Raw genomic sequence first — 9,719 nt, 5'->3', positions numbered from 1 at the left:
TAATGATCAGATCGATGTGCTACACAAAAAACTATTGACAAGTCTGTCAACAGGCAGTCGGACAACAAACTCAAATCTAATGAACTATTTATTGGCTTGACCATAAGCATTAAAATAGCATAAGCTCACATTTTAATAACAAAACTATACCATCTAGGTAAATATAAAACTCCTTACAAGACAGGTAAAACCGAAGTATTTTTAAAAATGTATTTGAATTTTCTGTTATCTTTAGCGCTGTCTACAATATGGCTCTTACAAGCTCTCACTAAAACAAACAAGATTTTATTCATGTTTATGCAGAAATGTTTGTTTATATGTTTACTTCATTTGTGTCAAGGGACTGGCATGGACAAAAACCCTTATAGGACAAGGGCTGTCGTAAGAGGGGGACTAAGAGCCTGTGTGGTATAGTGGGTAGAATATCAAACTAAAATTAGGGACACCCAGATTTCAACCCCCGATCTGCCAAGGAAGCTTGTTGGGTGACCTTGGGCCAGTCACGCCCTCAGGCCTATGCTACCTCATAGGATTGTTGTAAAGATAAAATGGAGGAGAGGGGAACAATTTAAGCTGCTTATGGTCCCTGTTGAGGAGGAAGGCCAAATATAAATAACATACATTTTAAAAATCATCCCCCGCCCCACCTTTCTCCCAGAGCCTAGTCTGACACTACCATTGTTTGGAAAGATTTTTAAAAGTCTTGAGTGATCTTAAGGCACTGGCAGGTTTGTGTGGAAGCAGGTGGTTTCTAATAAACAAGGAAAAGAAAAGGAGAAGTGACACAATGAGAAAGGAAATGACAAAGAATTAATTAACAGGTAAAGCCTACGGGGGAATTTTTTCCCCTTCAAACTGTTTAGAAACCACAGATGCTGGAGATGTTCTACTACCAGGAGGCAGGGCTCTGTAGAAATAAGTTATAGCAAGAGGGGAAAAAATAAAGATTACAGATGAGATTGAGAACTTGACAAGAACTTAAGTACTACTAGAATGTAATGAATGAGAGAGTATAAAGAGATGACAGAGTAGAAAGATAAGAAGTTGCTTGAAAAGAAGGTCAAATGGAATCCTACAAAGAAATGGGAGCCACTGTAGAGAATAAAGAAGAGGAGAAACATGGGTAAAATGATAAAGGAGATGCAGTGCAGAATGTAAAAGAAAAGAGGTGAAAATAAATGATAAGGTGGTGAACAGGCCTGGAGAAAAATGTCTTTCCCCTTTGATTGAGGTTTAATGTGAGGAAAGGGGCTGCTGAAACTTTTCATGGTATGGAAGTAAATAACACTGCCTGGTCAATAACATCCCATTAAGTTTCTATTAAAGGGATCAGACACTTTTTTCTCCAGGCAGATGGCAAGCCTAATTAACAGTAAGGACAGATAAAAGAGCATTACAATAGTCAAATGTAAACAGTATAAGGGAATTAAGAACAGTCTTTGTGATAACAATGCAAAACAAACCACATTTAATTTTACTGAAGCAACAGTTGCCAGACTCATGGGGGGGCAGTTTGCAGGCGATGTGCGGGAGGCGGGCGGGGAGACAGCATGGTGGCTGCCCTATTGTGAGGGGCGGGGAATGACTGGGGGTGCACACTTGGGCACATCCGGTGCAGGCACCTGGTCTGGAGGCTTGCTCCTGCCCCTCAGCACTTGGCCCGTGGCGGCATCCCACCCAACCCTCCCTTTCGTCACAACTTTGGAGTTAGTAGGCTGTGGATTGGCATTGGGCACTGATCCATTTAGGGGGAAACTGGGACCTCAGGCTCAGTTTCCCTATTATGGGGATCCCCATAAGGGGTCTGGGGAGTGAGGAATGGCTGGTGCATGCCCAGTCGAGGGCTGTCAGTCCACCTCACTCCCAGATGGCAGGGGATGTTTCACATGGGTGTATACCCACGTGGCATCCCACTGGCTGTCATCCCATGGTTCCCCCCTCAGCAGGAGTCTGAGGGGGCGTGAGGGTCATCGGTTTGGCAGGCAGGTCAGCCGATGCTCAGATCTGTGCCCTATGCAAGCCTTTGCTCCCTGAGCTGTAATCTCAATAAAGTTGTGGCCTTCTTTACCTCCAGCACTGTGTCCATGTGTCTTTGTCGCCGTGCCCCCTCCCTGCTCTCCTCCCCCACTTAGCACTCGCCTGCAACATAAAAGAATGAAAATATGCACTACTCCAACTATGTATTTCATTAATATATCACATTCATCCAGGTTTGATAAAAAGTTAACAAATCAGGCTCATTACTGACGATGCACACAAGCGAATAGTTGCCATTTTCCCCTTTCAGATGAACAACTTTTATCATAATTTTTTTTTTGGTATAGTGTTTAGTCTCCATTGTCCTGCATAGACTAAAGAAGGCCCTTTTTATTTATTTTTTATTTACTTATTTACTTCATTTATGACCTACCTTTCTCCCCAATGAGGACCTAAAGCTCCTTACGTTGTACTCTCCTTCATTTTATCTTCATAACAACCCTGTAAGGTAGGTCAGGTTAAGAGTGTGTGACTGGCCCAAGGTGACATGGCAGAATGTGGATTCCAAGAGAGGGCAAAACCTCTCCCAAAAATCTGATAAAAGTCTCTTTAGGGAAGATCCCATGTGAATTGCTCTTTTAACAAGAGCGAAAACTTGTGCTTAAGTTCCAGCAATATCCCCTTCCAACCTCCTCCCCAGGGGCAATAGTGGCTTGTTCATACAATGACTGTAGAGTCACCAATTGGTTTTCCTTTCCAGATTTCATTATGCTCATGGCAAAAAGTCTAGGTTACCAGACTCTCTTGCTATGAATATGCCCTGCAAGTTTGCATTCCAATGCTCAGTGCACATTTGAGAAGTTTGCCATGGCGAGCAAAATGGAAGCCTGTGCCAACAAAAGTAGGGGACTCGGTTGCCACAAGCATGGCTTACACCAGGCAGGGAAAATAAAAGGAAGCGACTGACTCACCAGCAAGCTGGGTTGCCACCTGGGGCCGGACGGAGTGGAGGCGGGACGAAGAGTGGAGGCAGAGCGTCCATCCCACGAGGATCCAACCGCATGGTCAGCGCCATTGCTGTTCGAGCATCTGCAGGATCAACATGCACCCTCCCACCCTCCGCAATTTCAGAGCTTTTGAGGGGGCTCTGTCACAACTTTAGGGGTTGGCGGTTTTTGAGGCATTGGGCTGGATCCCAACAGGGTGAGCGGGCCTGCGAACTGCTCACCCCGACGGATCTGGAGGCACAGGTCGCCAGGCGGGGCCGGTGACGGAACAGCAGGTGCCGTGGTGGCCAGCGGGAGGCTGGCGGGTGATGCATCGGTTCGGCAGTGAGGCCTACGATGCCAACGGGGATCCAGCCCAGATGCCAGGCCAATGCTCCATATAGCTGTAATCAATAAAGTTGTGGCCATTTATAACCCACACAAGTGTCCGGTGTGCTTACTTAGCTGCAACGCAGTCCGACATAGCTCCTAGGTGGCAAAAAGCATTCTAGTCACAGACTGGTACGGCTGCCATACACATGGCCACACTCTTAGATCAGCATGAATAATGCCTACCTAGAATGTTTTAAGTAGAAGAAACAATCCAGACATTTGTTTTTAATTGGATTTTAATGTACGCTCTCCAGAGTCTCTCTCTCTCCCCTTCATACACAGGGGGAGGGGGAGAGAGGCCTGTCGCAGCCTTTGACAATCACGGGAGCGAATGCGTCCCTCATTCTCTGCTAGCTTGCAGCTGCTCTGATGATATTTTAAAGTTTATGATAATTTATGTATAGACTGTTTTTCTTAAATGGTCGTCTAAAACGGAGGCACAAATATTTGACCACAAGATGGCATTGTGTGCATTTTTTATTCCGTGAATGGAAAAAGCAGACCAGTCCTGGGAGGCCTTTGTTTTTCTGTTCCTTTGTTTTAAGTAAAAGAATCAACAGCGTGCATCATTACTTGTACGCAGACTCTATTTCACAAAGAAGTAGAAGCAAATACACAATCAGATCTATAGCACTGGGGGGAAATGCAGACATTTCTAGATTAGCCTGACATGTATTATTTACATTATTTATAGCCCGACTTTCTAAAAGACTCAAAGACACAGTGAAATTCAGTATGATCAACTACTGGAACACTCAATAGGGTATAGATTGCAGAAAATTTAAAAGAAGCAGAAATCTGATCCAGAGCTGAAACACTTTGAAACAAAATACAAGTAATTTGACATGACATAATCAATTGCAGTAACAGACAGTGCACAGTTGTATAGTCTACAGTCCGTTTCCCTTTATCGAAGCACCTCTTTGAACTATTTCCTTGCAGCGCAGTCCTATTACCTATGTATGAAAGCCCTCCTGAATAATTTGGTTTTGCATAGTTTGTGAAAAGCTAGGGAGGCAGGAGCTTTCCTGACCACTTCAGGCAAGCCATTTCATAAGATGGGGGCCACTACAGAGAAAGTACGATTAGGGACAGCTCTTGACTTTGCCCATTTGCAGGGGGGTATCTGCATCAAACCCTGTTCAAATGAGTGGAACTGCAGTGGAGGAAAATAGGGAGAGAGGCAGTCCCTTGGATATGAGTGACCAAGGCCATGAAGAGCTTTGTAAGCGATAGCCAAAGTCATGAACTGAGCCTGGTGATTGATAGGTAGCCGGTGAAATGACAGCAGAATGGAAACAACATGCATGCTTCCCCTAGCTCCTCATAATAATCGAGTTGCAGCATTCTGCACCAAATGGAGTCTCTGGAGTTGACTTTGAGAAGAGACCTATGCAGAGTGCATTACAGTAATCAAGTCCTGGTGTTGCCATGCTGTGGATCCAGTTCAGTTGTGTCAAGGTAAGGGGGCATCTTCCAGGCTAGACTGTGTTTGTGGAAGGCATTTTTTGCAACTGCATTAACTTGCTTCTCTAACAGCAGTGCTGGATCTAGTACAACCTCCGGGCTCCTAACCAAGGCTGCAAGGGTCAGCCGAACCCCATCAAAAGCGGGGAGCACAGGGTCCTTCAAGATCTCGGAGTTCCCAGCCAGTGTTACTTCTGTCTTTTCTGGATTCATTTCAATTTGTTCACTTTTAACCAACTGACCACAGCTGTCAAGCAGCAACCTACTTGCATCACCAGGGATTTGGTAGAGAGCTAGAGGGCTGGGTGTCATTTGCATATTGATAACATCCAGTTCCAAAGCTATGAATTATTCCTCCTAAAGGCTTGAATAACATGGGGGATAAGATTTGCTGTTCCCGTACGTCACATAAAGAGACCATCTTTCAGAAAACTTCAATTACAAATGGATACTCATCCTTCTGGAGTGGGTTAATTGGGACTTCAGTGCAGTTTCTCAAATCCTTTTAAACCAGCTTGATATTGGAGTTGGATCTGTCTTCTAGGAGGAAGCGATGCACTGTTGGCTTGTAGTGATTAAATGTTTCTAAGTGTGCATCTAAGTAACCTTCCAAACCATCTCAAGGTCCATTGGTATGCTATATCCAGTCATATCTATAACTGAATCTAATACTACTTTTTACAGATTTATCATTTTTGAGCGCTACCAAAGTATGGGCAAAGAGTCTGTACATATAGCTCATTACATACACAACTCAATTTATATAGTGACAGATACCACCAAAACTGAGTTTTATTTTAAGAAATCATAGTAATTTAAGAAAGGTATTCATCCAAGTTAATTTCTGTTCTTCCTTTGGTATTGCCCCCAAGTCCTTATCCCTGTCTATTTGGAAATTGGAAACTTCCTTTTTAAGATTTGGTGGCAGCTGATACAAATAACCTGTTGCATCTTTTGTAATACTGTCTTCAGAAGTTTCATACAAGACTTCTCAGAGGGTGATGCTGCCTTAATAATGCCATTATAACATGCTTTATTTTAAAATATTAAAATAACAGCTGCTTTATTCCCTCCATAATCTCAGTTACTTAACATTACACAATAACTTGCCAAAAAGCACACATCTTCTCCCGTTACTAATATGCCCCAGTATATTTGCTTCCTCGTTATAAACACTGAGGATATGGTTTCGGGTGAGTAGATGTGTTGGGCTGCAGTAGAACAGCAGATTCAAGTCCAGTAGCACCTTAAAGACCATATGGAAATCTTTTTGGTCTTTAAGGTGCTACTAGACTTAATTCTTGTGGAAGAGATGGCAGAAGATCTGGAGATACCTTGTTAGTTTAATTTATACCAGCCTGCCAAAGAGGATAGTATTGAGAGGACCTAAGTATTTTTCATTTCTACTCTCTCTCCTGAATTCAAATGAGACATGCTAAATTTCCAGTTGTACACTATTGTACATTCAGCTTCACTGCTCAGCATTTCTATTGCTTCAGATACTTCCTGTTTATACAATACTATTGCTGAACCACTAGAATGTCTATGATTCCACATAAACCTGGATATTAAAGTTTGCCAATAATCCAGTTTTCTGCCACTGATCTCTAAGGGTATGTTTATAAATAAAAATATTGAATAGATATTTATCTTAATGGTGACATTGTTGCCTAACCATGCCATCGAATATGACAAGAAAACTAGATTTGTCCCCCCCCCATTTCATCAAATAATGTTTAGGGTTAATAGTTGCCATCTGTTCCAAATCCTTGTTCAGCCATATTCCCAAGCACTTATCAAATGATGCTTTCCATAGTATCCCACTCCGATTTTAAATTAGATGCTTGTCAGAAATAGATTTAAACCCAAGCATTTTATTTATGTATTTATTTAAAACATTTATTAGCTGCCTTTCTGTCTTGTGGGAACTCAAGGTGGCTTACAATATAAATAAAATAACAATCATAAAATGAATAAAACAAAATTTAAAAATACAGTTTAGGACTGCCAGTAAACATAAAAACAAAAGTAATTAAAAGCAGTCCTAGAGGGGCGGAGCATCACGCCCCATCCAGCATTACCAGCCTTATAAGCGCTCCAACAGCATGGGAAAGACGGGGGGGGGGTAAAGGTAAGCCCCCCCCCACAGCAATCGGCCTCCATTAAAGCGTACTTCACCCCGGGTGAAGTAATCACAGCAGAAGAACCTCAGGCATATAAGGCACCTAAAATGGCCGACAGAAAGCCTTACGCTGACTATTTAACCAAGCATGACCTAGATCTATCGCTAAAAACCCTAGAACAAAATATTTCTAGTGCCATATCTTCAAGCCTGGCTGAAAAAATAGATTGTTGTTTAGAACCAATTTCTAAACAATTAAAAGAAATCCAAGAATCTATGGCAGCAGTTACACAAACTGCAGACAAAGCCATGGAATTGGGACTCTCACTGCAAGAAGAAACAAAGCAGATAATGATTGTTGAGGACCTACCTGCTGCTAAGGTAATGGACTTAGAGACAAAATTGAAAGCAAAGAATTTAAAAATTAGAGGAATTCCTGAAAAGGAAGAAGCAAATGTTGATCTCTCTATATTTCTGGCCGCATGGCTAGCTGGTGAAATTCAGCTTGAAGAAGGAGTTGCTCCCAGTATTGATGTGGCTTATAGAATTGGTTCCAGCGCTTCAAACAAAAGCAACCTGCCTAGAGACATTCTAGTCACCTTTAGGGACTACAGAACAAAGGAGAGAATTCTCTGGGAGGTTAGGAAAAGAGGGCACCTCTTATACCAAAACAAAGAAATCCAAGTGTTTCAGGACCTGCCTGCTGAAACTTTAAAGATGAGAAGAGAGCTTAAGCCCATTGCAACCACTTTATCAAAAGCAAATATTAAATATAGATGGGCTGGCTCATCAGCTACACTTCCTGTGCTTTACAAGGGCACATTAAGATATACCAAAGACCTAGAGGAAGGCCGAACACTACTACAGGCTCTAGAAATAAGGACTGACCTGGATGCTGGAACCAAGGCAGCAGCAAAAGAGACAAGAATCCCGAGAATAATGGATAAATGGAGAATTCCCCCCAAAAGTGGACCTTGATTACTGAACCTAACTTTTCTCTATCTTTCATGAAAAGGAGCGTAACATTAATATTTTATTTAATAAGCTGGATTGGAGTGGGGGATTGGGGGTAGGAGTTCCCTAGTTTTACATCCCACCAGGAGTAGCGGCGATGTCCCTTACCACTTCAGCCTTCGGTGTAAGGGTGAACTCAGGATGGGGTATTTATTTTTTGATGTTTTATGTCAGTTGTTTTAGTTCTTGTCTCCTCTTCTACTCTCAAGCTGTTAAGGATTTTTTTCTTAAAGCCAAAGGATCATGGAAAGGGTTGTTTGGAGGTGATGGGAGCGTGTCTTATCACTTTCTTGGGCTATACGAGATTGTTAGCTTATTTGCAACTCTTTTAATTTGGTTGGGATTAGGAGGGGGAGGGGGAGGGGGGAGGTTGGGCAGGTTGTAAATAGTTTCTTTGTTTTGTTCTTACTTACCAGGTTACCAAGAACTTGGCTACTTCACCCAAAACCTACAAGCAGGGGAGATATTCTTGGATTCCAGTTAAATTTTTCTACTTCTTACTGTTTTGTACAGTGAATTTGCAGGTTATTTTTTATATTTGTATGGTTATGGGAATGGTATTTGTATACAGAGGGTCTAGAACAATGGAAAGTATAGACCCCTAGACCTAGACCCCTTCCAGTCTGGTTTCCGCCCGGGACATGGGGTCGAGACATTGTTGGTCGCCCTCACAGACGATCTCCGCAGACATCTGGATCAGGGCGGATCAGCACTGCTGATTTTGCTGGATCTGTCAGCAGCGTTTGATACGGTCGATCATGAGCTTTTGACCCACCGCCTTGCCGATGTGGGGATTCAGGGGACAGCACTGCAGTGGCTGGTCTCCTTTCTCCACGATCGGGGACAGAGGGTGGCGCTCGGGGAGAGGGTGTCATCTCGTAGGCCACTGGTTTGTGGTGTGCCACAGGGAGCGATACTCTCTCCATTATTATTTAATATCTATATGCGCCCCCTCGCCCAGCTGGTGCGGAGTTTCGGGCTTGGGTGTCACCAATACGCGGATGACACCCAGCTTTATCTGTTATTGGACGGGCAGCCTGGATCGGCCCCTGATGCCCTGGAGCGTGCTTTTGAGGCTGTGGCTGGTTGGTTGAGACAAAGTCGGCTGAAATTGAATCCCACGAAGACGGAGGTCCTGTATGTGGGTCGTGGGGAGATGGCTTTGGGACCCCGGCTTCCTACACTTGATGGGGCAGCACTTACACTGGCCCCGAGGGTTAGGAGCCTGGGGGTGATTCTGGATTCCTCCTTGAAGATGGAGGACCAGATCACTGCAGTTGCCAGGTCTTCCTTTTATTATCTTCGGCAGGCCAGGCAGCTTGCCCCTTATTTGTCTCCCCGTGACATGACTACAGTGGTCCAAGCAATGGTCACCTCTAGGTTGGATTACTGTAACGCGCTCTACGCTGGGCTTCCCATGGGCCTGATCCGGCGGTTACAGCTGGTACAGAATGCAGCAGCGCGGGTCATTGCTGGAGCACCGGTGTGGGAGCATATTACACCGGTGCTACGCCAGCTGCATTGGCTGCCAGTGGAGTACCGAATCAGGTTCAAGGTTTTGGTGTTAACCTACAAAGCCCTACGCGGACTGGGACCGACGTATCTGAGGGACCGTCTCTCACCATATGAGCCCCGGAGGACTCTCCGCTCTGGCGGAAAACATCTTTTAAGTGTCCCTGGCCCTAGGGAGGCCCGCCTGGCGTCGACCAGGGCCAGGGCCTTTTCAGTCCTGGCCCCGACCTGGTGGAATGCTCTGTCTT

Source organism: Eublepharis macularius, chromosome 6 (genome assembly GCF_028583425.1).
Source record: "Eublepharis macularius isolate TG4126 chromosome 6, MPM_Emac_v1.0, whole genome shotgun sequence".
NCBI classification, from domain to species: domain Eukaryota; kingdom Metazoa; phylum Chordata; class Lepidosauria; order Squamata; family Eublepharidae; genus Eublepharis; species Eublepharis macularius.
The sequence above is the reverse complement of the archived record's forward strand: the minus strand, read 5'-3'. Positions refer to the sequence as shown.